The sequence below is a fragment of the Cyphomyrmex costatus genome, unplaced genomic scaffold (assembly GCF_001594065.2).
Source record: "Cyphomyrmex costatus isolate MS0001 unplaced genomic scaffold, Ccosl1.0 scaffold413, whole genome shotgun sequence".
NCBI lineage: Eukaryota > Metazoa > Arthropoda > Insecta > Hymenoptera > Formicidae > Cyphomyrmex > Cyphomyrmex costatus.
In genome coordinates, this window is record NW_017278351.1 from 94,749 (window position 1) to 108,760 (window position 14,012).

Sequence of the window (14,012 nt, forward strand, 5' to 3'; positions counted from 1 at the left end):
ATTAATGATATAATATTATGGTTAATCATAATCAATTTCTAATTAATTATTCGACGAGTTGAAATTACTGAAAGAAAGAAAATTGTATTATACACTATATGTTATTCGATATGGAGGCTATATTCTATAGCAATAAGTATCCAATAGGTTGTGGCGAGTTATATCAATATTAAGCGTTGTCGAATGTAAACATTTGTTCTGCATCTTCCTATATACATACTTAAGAATTAATGTATGATACAATTAATAGGGAATATAACATTATTAAAACTTAATATAGTATTATTAATTTAATTTAATTGTATTTTACTTCAAAACTATATCATGAAGAGAGAACGGGATTCGTTATTATATTTCTAGAAAAAAAAACAACGAGATAAATGGCAAACATATGGTAGCTTCCGCCTAGTTTTTATTTTTCTGTCGCTACTTAATTATAATTTTTGTGTTTCTTCCTTCTATATTTCTTTTTCTCTCTCACACTATCACTCACACACAACACTATTATTTTCCTTTTCTCAGTCAGATCTCATTCAGCTATTACATATTTAAAATTTAATTAATGATAATTATTAATTAAGTGTTCTTTTTAGTTACTAATTATTAAGATTATTGTAGATTATTAATTAATCATTAAAATATATATAATATAATTAATGTACATCCGCATCGTTGCATGTCTAAAATGGAGACTATATACTCGTATATGAATATCTGGATCCTTGGATTCGAATATTTAAAAATATAGAAGTTTTCAACCTTTGTGTTTTGAGTTTCTTGAACTCCGTAATTCTCTTAAAAGTTTCTAAATTGCATGTATATAAATATTAGTTAGGTTTTGAAATTCGCGAACATATTATATTAAGTCCATAAACTTCTAGTTTCTTGAATTATCAAATGTTTTCAGTTCTTTAGATTACTGAAATTTCAAATCTCAGGATCCTTGTATTCTTAAATAATTGGATCAGTAAATCCTATGACTTTCAGTTCCAGTGTTTTACGCGTTTTATTATATACTCCTTTTGCATTCTCATTTCATCTGTCTTCAATTGGAATTATATACTTATTGATAACTCACTACTATGTATCTCATTTTCTTACTCATTTAAACATATATTTAAACGTTTGCCGAGTATCATTTTTATATATGCCGCATATAATTTGTAACTCAGTCTATACATGCGTGCGCGCGCACGTGTGTGTGTGTGTGTGTGTGTGTGTGTGTGTGTGTGTGTGTGTGTGTGTGTGTGTGTGTGTGTGTGTGTGCGTGCGTGTGTGAGCACGCGTGCGTCCCTGTGTATGTATAAATAATATGTGTAGTGTCAGCAGCAGCAAGAATAATGACAGAGGTGGTAGTCGTTGTAGTGATAGTAGCAGTAGTAGTAATACTAATAATAGTAATGGTGGCACTAGCATTAAGAAGATTAACAGATGGTGGTGGTAGTGATGATATAGTAGCAATAGCAGTAGTAGTAGGCGTGTATTTTCACGTATCTTTGAAAATGTGCACGTATATATATTATATACACGATCGTGTGTGTCCAGATACACGATTTCATATGTGTATGTACACACACACGCACGCACGTACGCACGTACGCACGACACACGTACGCACGTGCGCACGCACATATACATATGTATATATATAGATCATACATATATAGTGTTCTACTATTTGAATTCATCTTAAATATCTTTGCTATTCTAAATAATAAGAAAATTTTCTAACTATGTTTTATCCGTAGAAACATAATAATACTTTTATTGAGGATGGAGACTTCATAAGAGATTTCAAGGACAACCGAAGTTTTTAATAAAACATGATTTTCTTTACATAATATATGATTCCTCTAATCATTCGAAATGTAAAAGTATTGAGATAAGGTTATCAACAAATAAATACGTAGTTCACAAAGGAGCATGCATAACACAGGCGGCTAAAGTCATAAGCAGCAGAAGCGGATATTCGTTGAATTATATTTGAATGTGCTATGATTGCGATGAAGCTGCATCTTTTTAAATGTCGGCAGCGCCTTCATTAAAATTATCTTCCTCTATAAAGAGATTATCCATTCTAATTTAGCAGGACATGTAATTTTAGATGTGTGATTTTAAAATAATCTTGATTTATAAATATTTATAAATCAATTCAAAATACATATGTTCAATTTATAAATATTTAATTAAAAAGAATTATATTTTGTGCAAAAATATGCAATCATGTACTTTTTAAGTTATATAGTAATAATATATTAGGTGTTAAACTTAATTCCTGCCGCTCTCGCTGCTAGAGAGTGCTGGCTCCAACGCTGGCGAGTTTCGACGATGAAGTCATATGTCTTTTGTAGTTTAAATATTACTAAAAGTGATTCAATGCTCACAGGTTAGATTTCTCGACACCAAAGAGATTTTCTAATCGATTGAAAATGAATCGCGATAAGTTGTTCTTCCGACATGTGCTTCTTCACTACTTTGACTTCAAGAAAACCGCAGCTGAAGCGCATCGCTATTATTATCCGAAGTGTATGGTGATGAAACTCCATCGGAAAGAACATGTAGAAACGGTCCGAAACGGTTGATTTTGATGTGAGAGACAAAGAACGCCAGGACAGCCGAAAAAATTTGAAGAAGTCGAGCTGCAAGAATTGCTTGAGAATCCAGCTCAAACGTTTTTAGAGTTGTCGAAAGCGTTAAATGTTACTCCAAAGGCCGTCTCAAAACGCTTGTATGCCAAGGGAAAGATTCATAAGGAAGGGATATAGCTACCACATGAGTTGTCAGAAAATGCTATTTTGAATCGTTTGTCTATTGCGACTTTTTTGCTTGCCAAGCAAATAAAAAAGAGTTTTTTGTGGCGCATCGTGACTGGCGATGAAAAATGGATTTATTTTGATAATCCCAAGCGGAAAAAATCATGGATGGACCCCGGCCAACCATTCACTTCAACGTCGAAGAGGAATAATACCACGAGCATAAGACCTTGCTTTGCATTTGGTGGGACCAAGAGGGTGTGCTGTATTACGAACTCTTGCGTCCAAATAAAACCATTACAGCTGATCGTTACCAACACCAATTATGCCGATTGAGTGACGAATTGATGCAAAAAAGATCATCAGTAGCCAACAATCGACGCAAAGTCATTTTGTTGCATGATAACGCTCGACCGCATGTTGCGAAAAGCGTGAAGCAAACACTTTTACAATTTGAATGGGAAATCTTCCCGCATCCAGCGTACTCTTCAGACTTGGCACCGTCGGATTACCATCTCTTCCGATCGATGCAACACGCACTTACGGACACACACTTCTCCAGTTACGAAGAAGTCCAAAAATGGGTGGATGAATGGATCGCTTCGAAACAAACCGCATTCTACCATCGTGGAATTGCCCTCTGTTGCCGAAGAGATGGGAAAAAGTAATAGAAAATGAAGGAAATTACTTTGATTAAGGTATTCGTTCATCTTCCCTTCGAAACAAATCAATTTTGAAAACGAAAAACCGGCAGAAATTAAGTTCAACACCTAATATTTAAATATGTATAGTTTTTTTTTTACATTAATTGACTTTTCATATTATTTTATACATAAAAATGAAATAATTTAAAACTTAAAATTTATATAAAAGTTATTGTTAAAAATTAATAAGATATCTTTATCAGAAACTTCACACTAAAATATAAATAAAATATAAGTGTATCCTGTACATTATTATCTTCTCACTTTAAAACTTTTATAAAATGATTACAAAAAATTCAATTAAATAAAAGAGAATCACATAGTTATATTTCAATTCAAATATCTTGAAATTTCCTTCATATCTCCACGCACAATGACAGTATTAATATTACATTATGTTTCTTGAAATCACAAAATATTGAAGTTTTAGATTTTGTTATTTAGAGTATTATAAATATATATATACAATAAAGTGAACTCTCAGCTAACGTGAATCAAAAAATTTTCTATCATTTTGTAATTTTCATGATTCTTTATTAATTTGCAAGTTTCGGCAGGCGAACATGCGCTTATTCGATAATCTTTATTAATTAATTGTCGTTCATATGCAGGTAAAACAAATTAAACTAATTCGCAAAGTCCTTTAATTTTCCAATTTTCGCAATAATTAATGGTCGATGCAGGCAAATATACGAGCTCATTCAGTAATCTTCGAAAATTAATATCTCACTAAGTACTGCAAAAATTGTAAAATAATACAAGACTTTTTCGACTTAATTTAATCTACTCTGGCCGCCCATAAGCATCATATCAATAATTACCGGACATCCTGTATATACACAGATACAAATATAATACATGTGTATACATACATACATACATAAGAAAAGTACAACTTTTTTGCGATTATTCGGGAATTATTTTATTTTTACAGTTTTATATGTATTTTTCTTCATAAATATAAAAAAATTATTATAATAATATTACATTCAAGGAAATATTAGTACATTGAAATAAAAAGTAATATTCTTATTATTATTATGACAATTTTCGGTTTCCATGAAAAAAAATACATAAGAAAATATACATATAAAATCCTCAAATCACGAGAAGGTGAAAGTTGTACCCTCTTTTGCGCTCGCGCATTTATATGTGTGCATGCGTGCGTGTGTGCGTGCGTATGTACGTGCGTGCGCACGCGCACGAGTATACGTACGTTCACATATATGTAAAACGTTCCCAATAGAAATAATATAGGTAAATGTTCACCTTTACATACCCCGCTCCAAATGACCTCCGAACCTTGACCTTGACCAAAGCAGTGAATTTGTTTGTAAAGTAGTGTATATGTGGATGCAGTGGGTTGCATACATCCCCCCTGCGAGGCTACTCTACACCAAAAAATTAATTGGGTTAGAGTTAAGTTTTTTTTAACAGTAATGGAGCCTCCCGCAGGGGGGGGGCGAAACCCACTGCATCCACTACTTTACAAACAGTAGGTTTACATAGTACAAAAACATTACTTACAGTATATATATAGCTGAATTTTTATTTAAAAGACAATAGGATTATAACGTACTATAATATCAGAATTCTTCAAAATAATGGCATCTTTATATCCGATAAATAGTTCTGTATCAACTTTTAATTATGTGAAATATATTTTTGAGCGAAAATATGTATTTTGTATAGTAGATAAGAGTCATATTTTTTCAAACCTTTTTATGCTTATGACTTTTCAATGAGTAACGAGCGACGGAAAAGGTCAGTGATCTTGACCTCCTTGAGGATCAAGATCAAGATCATTCGGAGGTCATCTGGAGCAAGGTGTGTAAAGGTGAACATTTATCATAATATACATTTGTCGATTAAATGATTCAGCTAAAACTTCGTTACTCTTTTTCATTTCTTAAAACATACGACAATAATTCAGTCTGATACATTCCAAAGCACCAATTTATAATTATTCGATATATAATTTATACTTATTTTTTAATTTCTTCATACCGAAGCGATACATTTTTTACTTTTCGCTTATTTTTTACTAAAAAGACTAAAATCGAATTGCATGTAATGTAAATAAAAGCCACGCTAAAGTTTACAAAATTTTTTTCTCTACAATATCAATTTGCTTATGTAACAAGTTTCTTTCCTATAAAATAACGCATGCAAATAAATGTACTTTTACTAATAAAAAAAAATAATATCAAAGGTTTATAAATATCACGGATTTTTTGCAGTAAGAATTTATGATACCAAAAGCGTGTAATACTGTGAATTTTTAATAATCATTAATATATATACCAAATATTAAATAAGATTTTTATTGAGAAACAATGCCAAAGAAAGTTATGTGAAGCTATGAATCAACGATACAAAAAATCTGTGCATTTATAGATTTCATTTTAATATATGTGTTTGTGTGCGCTTATATCATTGTTCACCCACAAGTATAAATGTGAATGTAAGTAAAAGTTGGTAAAAGTGTAATAGCAGCAACGGTAACAGTAATAACAATAATATAGTAGCGCTAGTAACAGTAATAACAATATGTAGTAATTCATATTTGCGATAACCCAGTATTAATCGTAGCAATAATAACAACTGCTACAGTTAATAATAGTAGCAGTAAGTTTTATGCAAGCAATATATAATATTTGCATTGCTAGTACGAATAATAATTAACGTAAATTGTTTTGGCGATAATTCTTGAAATGCAAAAATTCCTGATAATTTACGACGCTTCCTGAATGCAAAAATTTAGTGCAAAAAAAATGCGATTAAAATCTTTTTAATTTCAAATCATCAAGAATCTACGATTTAAAAAATGTTAATTTAATCTTATTTTTCAATCTTAAATTTTAAGTCCTACTCAAAAAAAAGAAAAATTAAATAATATATTAAGTTAAACAATTTAGATATTTAATGTACCAACTCATATAATTGTAATCAATTTAAATCAATGGTTTATAAAGTTGATTATATTCTTTTTTAAAATTATTCCATTGTATATTCTTTCTAAAAATTTTTCAAAACAAATATGCGATGCATATAAGATCCAAAGATATGTTCGGATTCTCATCTGAGTCCTCTCCAGATATCATCCTTGTTGTTTACCAAACGTTAAACAAGAATAATACAATATGACACCCGAGGAGCAACTAGGTGGAAATCGGAACACGCCTTAATATAATTAAATAATTGTATGTATATATGTTGCGTGCATGTATTCATACATATATGGATGATTCTCAAAAATTGGAATTATTAAATAATCAATGAAAAATCGATGAGAACAGGTCGTAATAATCAAGCTGAATCTTGGGTGCTTCTATATAATTGCGTGTAAATCTGGAGACTCGGCGTTAACGCAGCGACACTACCGTGTTATGGGAGATCGAGATTATCTAATCTCAATAACGGCTAAGCTGATCAAGTTCTATATATGCTCAATCGATAGCCATCACTTAAATTGTATAACAAAAGTATCTTTATTTTTTTTTATGTACTTTACAAGCGGAGATATTGCAACGCAAAGTCCGGATCTGTAACTTTTCAGAACTCATCTTAAGATACGTCATCGTTCTTATTACCGTTAGTATTGTCATGGTCGACCGTCTAGAATGTACATTTCGTTTTTTCGATAATAGATGGCTTTTGATTTTCTGTCATCTATCTAACTAGCAGATCAGCGTTGCATGATACCACATATATACGCGATAGCTGTTACGCGTGCGCGATGCAAATTATTCAATATTTAAAATGAAATATCGAGATTATGATTGAGGAACTATGAAGAACTTAAGTTTCGCAGTAATCGCCGTCAAGGAATTAAGACACTTAATTCCTCGGCAGCGATTATCGAGACACTTAATAAGTTCTTTGACAGTGAACATCCTTGACGGTGAATACCTAGACTATAGATATAAATTAATAGAGAGTATATATAAATTCACACGCAATTATATAGAAGCTCTCAAAATTCAACTTGACCGTTACAACCTGTTCTCATCAGTTTTACATTGGTTTAAATTCTCACAGTCCTATAACATTTAATATTATTTATTTGATAATGATTTTGTCCATACACGTTTTTATTGAATTTATGAGATGTAATAGGCTTAAAGTATTCCATAGGACATGTTAGTTTTGTCACAAAAGTAATCAAACAAATAACATAATAATAATACATATAATGATAATGTTATGTATCTAATATGTATGTATATATGTATAAATGCAATATATACATTTTCATCAGTCACCTGGATCAACATCTCTGATATTTTTTAACAGGAAAAGAAGTTGAAAATTTTTAGATTAAATTTGAATAATTTTATACCGATTAATATTTTATTCTAATATTAAAACTTAAATTGAACATCAAGGTTATATTCGGTTATACGTTAAACAAAATTTAGTAAAAATATTATAGTAAAACTTAAAGTATAATATTATACATACCGTGGGACTGATAAGTTGAGTAGTTTAGCACTTTTTCCGTAGCGAAGTGTTATATTAAGCAAACACGGTCATCTATCACAAAACATAAACTGTGTACTAATCTTATGCGTAATCTACAATATTAGTAACAGTAGTGGATAAGACTGTAAAAGACCGTCTATAATGGGCAGTAGCAGTAATGGTAAAACTGTAAGACACGTCGGTAGTAAACTAGTTTTCCAGTATAATAGGACATAGAAGTCTGTAAGCAATAAGAGAGTAGGACGTAAAAAATGAATTTCAATCCATCACGCTTACGAACTTACTTTATATCTGATTATACCGGAAAACCAGCTTACTGCTGACGTGTCTTATGGTCTTACCACTGCCCCATATATTATATATGAGTAAGAAATTGACCAATATATTATTCTTTTCACATTCGACTTAATTTCTTACTCTTACAGTCTCATCCACTACTGCTACTGTCATTGTAGAAGCATTACTTTGTATTTATAAATAGATATGTGAAAATCATTTTTTTGCTAATACTATATAATACTATTTTTTTAAGAAACAATCTTATAAGCAGGGAACTGAGATTTAAAACTGGTGACAAAATTTGAGGGCATCTTATGTCAATAAAATTTAATCGAATAAAAAATTTGAATGATAAATATAACTAATGTAGAATACACATAAAGCAAAACAGTTAGCGAAAACTCTAAATTTATGTCATGAACATTGGATTGTAGTATAAATTTCATAGTTATGATACGCCAGGGAAGTGGATCTTTGCATTAAAGTTAATTTTTAGACACAAATAAATTAAATTGTCTTCATTGGTTGCCTGTACAGTTATAATCTTTTTCTATGATGAAAATCGAATACAATTTAACGTATTTAAATGTATTTTAAATGTGTGAGACGCAAAAATTACAATTTTTAAGAATCATCTATATGTATGGATGTATTACAACACTTTAAGAAAAAAAAAACAAACTCAATTCTATATTGGCAGTATTATGAACAATCGCCCGACAGGCGTTTAATTGTTTTCGTCATTATACTTGATCTGTTCTTTCTGTATCGTGCGATTCTTAAACCTCGAAAAAGACACCTCAATATGATGAAAATGACGTAAACTGTCATAAACGATGAACGTCTTTGGCAGTGATCGTAAAATTGCATGTTCGTTTTTGTCTTTTCTTATGCATGACTTCGATTTTTTTTCGATACGATTTATTAAATATATTATACCTCGTATAATTATAACTTTGTTATCTTTTTTGCAACTTAGCAGCATGTATTATTACAAGCGTTGTTATGTTTAAGGAAAGTAAAGCAGTAAGATTAGGAGTACACGTGTTATTATATAAAATACATCGTAAATTGAATTCCTGGATTCATGGATTGTGAACTTATTGAATTAATAACAGATTTAAATTTCAAAATTATTTCATAAAGTTTTAAAATTATTTCAAGTTTTTAGATTCCTAACATTTCAAACCCTTTTAATGAATTAACAATTTTTTGAATCTTTAATATCTTTTATATATGTCCATATCTTTATGTGAAATTCTTGAAATATTAATTCCTTTGATTCTTAGATTCTTGCATTCATTAGATTCTCTTATGTAATATATTAAAAATTAAATTATCTTTTTTTTATAAGTTTAAGTACATGAATAAGAAATGATTACATAATTAATTTAATTAATTGAATCGTAACTTATATAATGTTGAAATATAGACAGAATCAATTTAAATTTCAATTTAAGTTTAATTTCAGCTTATTTCCAATTTTCTGTAAAATATTTATTTGTATTTCACATCATTGTAAAATACTATGAAATATATCTCCCAATCATTATCTCTCAATAATATTTGTACATATCATTGCAATACTATTATACATGTAATTGAATGATAAAAATATGGATATTCCGTATTAACACGTGTGTTGTGAAACTCGTGAATAAAATAGCAGTACGCCAAAATTGGATAATCTGTAAAGGCCTCTGTACACAGTCAGTAATATTGTCAGTATTATCGAATACTGACAGTATTATTGATCGTGTGTGGTTAATATCGATGAATTGACATAGAATACTGACGATAATTTGGATTTGAATACATGCTTTTTCCTTAAGATCCATGTCGCTAAAAATAATAATGTACATCAAACCACGTCAAAATAAAGTAAAATATTGTCAATAATACTGATCGTATAAGATTGTAAAAACTAATGCATACTGTCAATAATACTGATCAGTAGATAATACTGTTTCAGTATTACTGACTGTGTAGGGAAGCCTTAACGATATCATGATAACAATATTTTTGATATTCTATTAACTATTATATTTACGTGCATGCGTGCGTGCGTGCGCGTGTGTGTGTGTGTAAGCGTGTGTGTGTGTGCGTGTGCGCGAAAAAACACTCGACAGTTGGTATGTATAGTTTTCAAATTGGTAGTGATTAAAGTTTACTAATCATAAATAATTTTGCGTGCGAAGATATGATGATATGATAAGTAATACAAAGACCATGTGCCATTTGTCATATCATCAACAACGTCAAGAATGTAAATATGCAATATTTTATTAAGAAATTGTTTCCGTGTGTTTTATACACAATTTCCCATACAGCATGTAATATTAAAGTAATATTGCAGTGACGTTACAATATTGCACAATACTACAACTTGTAATGTAATATTACGAAAATATTACTAAAATATATCTCTATACTGCAATATTACATTGCAATATTGCAATGTAATATTATAATAAATTTGCAGAGATTACAATGATGTGAGATATTATATTACAATATTACTGCAATATCTTACAAATATTACTATGTGCTATATCGCACTGCAACAATATTATCACAATATCATTCAAATATTATAACGCCTTATATAGTCGTGATACTATCGATAAATGGAGGCAGTGGAGTTTAATTTCTCTTATGTATTAGAATATTAGATAGTAAACTTAATTCCTGCCGTTTTTTCGTCTCCGTAATTGATTTGTTTCGAAGGAAAGATGATCGAATATCTTAATCAAAGTAATTTCTTCCATTTTTTATTACTTTTTCCCAGGAACAGGGCAATCCCACGACGGTAAAACGATGTCTTTTGAGGCGATCTATTCATCCATCCATTTTTGGATTTCTTCATAACTGGAGAAATGTGTGCTCGATGTTGCATCGATTGGAAGAGATGGTAATCCGATGATGTCTAAAGAGTACGTTGGTTGCGGGAGGACTTCCCATTCAAGCTCTAAAAGTATGCTTTACACTTTTCGCAACATGCGGTCGAGCGTTATCATACAACAAAATGACTTTGCGTCGATTATTGGCTATAGATGGCCTTTTTTTTCATCAAGACGACCATTGGAGTAATATTTAACATTTTCAACTACTGTAAAAATGTTTTAACTAGATTCTTATGAAGCAATTCTTGCAGCTCGACGTTCGAGACGTTCTTTCTCTCTCATGTCAAAATCAACGTTTTGAATGTGCCCAAACCAAACTCTACATGTTTTTTCCGATGCATTTTCATCACTATACACTTCAGATAATAAACGATGCGTTTCAAGTGCGATTTTCTTGAGGTCAAAGTAGTGAAGAAGTACATATCGGAAAAACAGCTTTCTGCGACTCATTTTCAATCAATTGGAAAATTTCTTTGGTGTCGAGAAATCTAACTTATGAGGATTGAATCACTTTTAGCAATGTCTCAACTACAAGACATGCGACTTCATCGTCGGAACTCGCCAGTGTTGGATCTGGCACCCTCTAATAGCGAGCGGCAAGAATTAAGTTTACCACTTAAGTATCAGACAAGAATAAAAGGTAGAGCATTATGAGATATTTCATCCTTAATTTTTGGGTAATTTTACCTAAAATAAATTCTTTAACAGGTTCCCTAAAACAAGTAATAAATTTGAAGTGGTTGTTTCCGATGTACACTGTTAATATAGTAAAAATTTGTATTATAGATTTTCTCTATTGTATATCGAAACACAGCCCAGCTTTATAACGCTACATATTTTTAAAATATTCATAAAAGATTTTTTAAATCTCAATTCCAAAATATTCCGAAATATTTACAGAGAATAAAAGCAACATTCAGGTACAATTAAAAATTCTATACTTATCGTTACACATTCCGAAAAATCCTATATATTATAATTCCGCAGAATTACAATTTTTCTACAATTTTCAATCGTCCCTGAATCATTTTTTAAACAAAAATCCTACATTCCTAATAACACAGCGACGTCCCGACAACTAAACCGGACGTCCTTAGGACATCTTGTTATAGTCCAAGGACCTTCTGTGGACTATCAAATGAGTATCAACTCATTATGTTCTACATACATACACAGAATATCCGGGTGAACTTCCGAAAATGCCCAACGCCCGATTATCATGAATTTTGGCAGAAATACTCTAAATGACATCAAATGAATGCCCTTAAATGGATTTTTAGAGTATTTCTGCCAAAATTCAGCATTTTCGTAAGTTTATCCGGATATCCAAATCCAAAGTCTTAAAGATGTCCGTGATCCTTAGGACAAATTCTATTATTTCGCATACAGCATAGGTTTCTAAGAGATGTCCTAAAGACATCTTACGGACGATCATAGGATATCTCTCGGATAAAGTATGCTGAATTTGCAAGATCAAAATATTTTACAAAATATTATATACATTTTAATTTTGTTGGTATAAAAAAAAAATACAATTGTATCTCGCACTAAGTACCTACAAAACTCACAGTACAAATAATTATGACATGCCCGAGCTTACATGAACTTAATTATATAGAGATCGTGATTAAAAAATGCGAAAAACGACACCATTTAACGGTAGACTTAATATATTAGAAAAATTCAAAAATAGATTCCAAGACGAACATCTTTAGGACTTCGAATTTGGATATCCTGTGGGTACATGTAGAACATAATAGTGCTTATTTGATAGTTCATAGGATGTCCTCAGGAGATGTTTAGAATATGTTATAGAGGTGCTTAGAACATTTTTAGGCGCTTATTTATTAGGATCAAAGACGTTTTAAAATCGTTACTATAATATCCTTATCATATGCTATATATGGCCCAGGATATTCAGGACGTATTCAGCATCATTCTAAGGACGTCTTGTGCTATTAGGGATTTTATGTGCCTTCACCTTAGAGCCCAATTTTGAAACTCACTGTATACGTGAATGCTGCGCTTCTTTTATATTTTCTTTCAGATGATTCTTGTTTAGGAGTAAATACTCTCCGTCGCGGCTCTATCGGAGATGTTCGCTCGCAAGTAATTTTTTGTTTATTATATATTAAGTCCCGAATTTAAATGATCAAACTTCGGGAGCGTGTAGGGATAAACTAAGAAAAAATTCTTAAGAAATGCTCGTTTTTCTTTCGTTTTGGAATTTTCATTTTTATACTTACTTATTATAAACGTTACAGTTTTGTATTATTTACTTATTTATTTAGGTTGATACTTTCTTAATGTGAATGTTCAACATGTTGGCCAGCATTGAAAGGTCTTTGTATATGGTTTCTGCACGATAATACTACGGAGGCAAAAGTATACGCGCCGATCCAAACAGAAGAGTATTTGATCGAGTCATTACGTTGATCAGATCAGTATTCGGCATCAATACGAGCTACAATAGGCCTGTTCTTTTTAGCTAAACTTTTGCACCAGTTCATCTTTTTTCCTTTTCACTTCTCCTAGAGAGAAAAGGAAAAAAGATGAACTAATGCATAAGTTCAGTAAAAAAAAACAAACCTAATATGCAATACGTGCATTGCTATAAGCCAACATTTTGAACAATATCTGCATGAAACAAAACGTAAATAAATAAATAACTACAAAAATGAAAACTACATTTCTTATTACGATTTTCTTCAAAATGAAGCAAATATGACCATGTATCTCTAAAAGACCTTTTTTTAGCTCAACGATTTCTTACATGTTCCCGAAGTTGGCCATTTAAATTCGGGACATCCTGTATACAAAAAGTATTCATACAATATTCTGAACATTTCTCTAACATTTGTACATTCTATGACAATTTTTAATTGTTC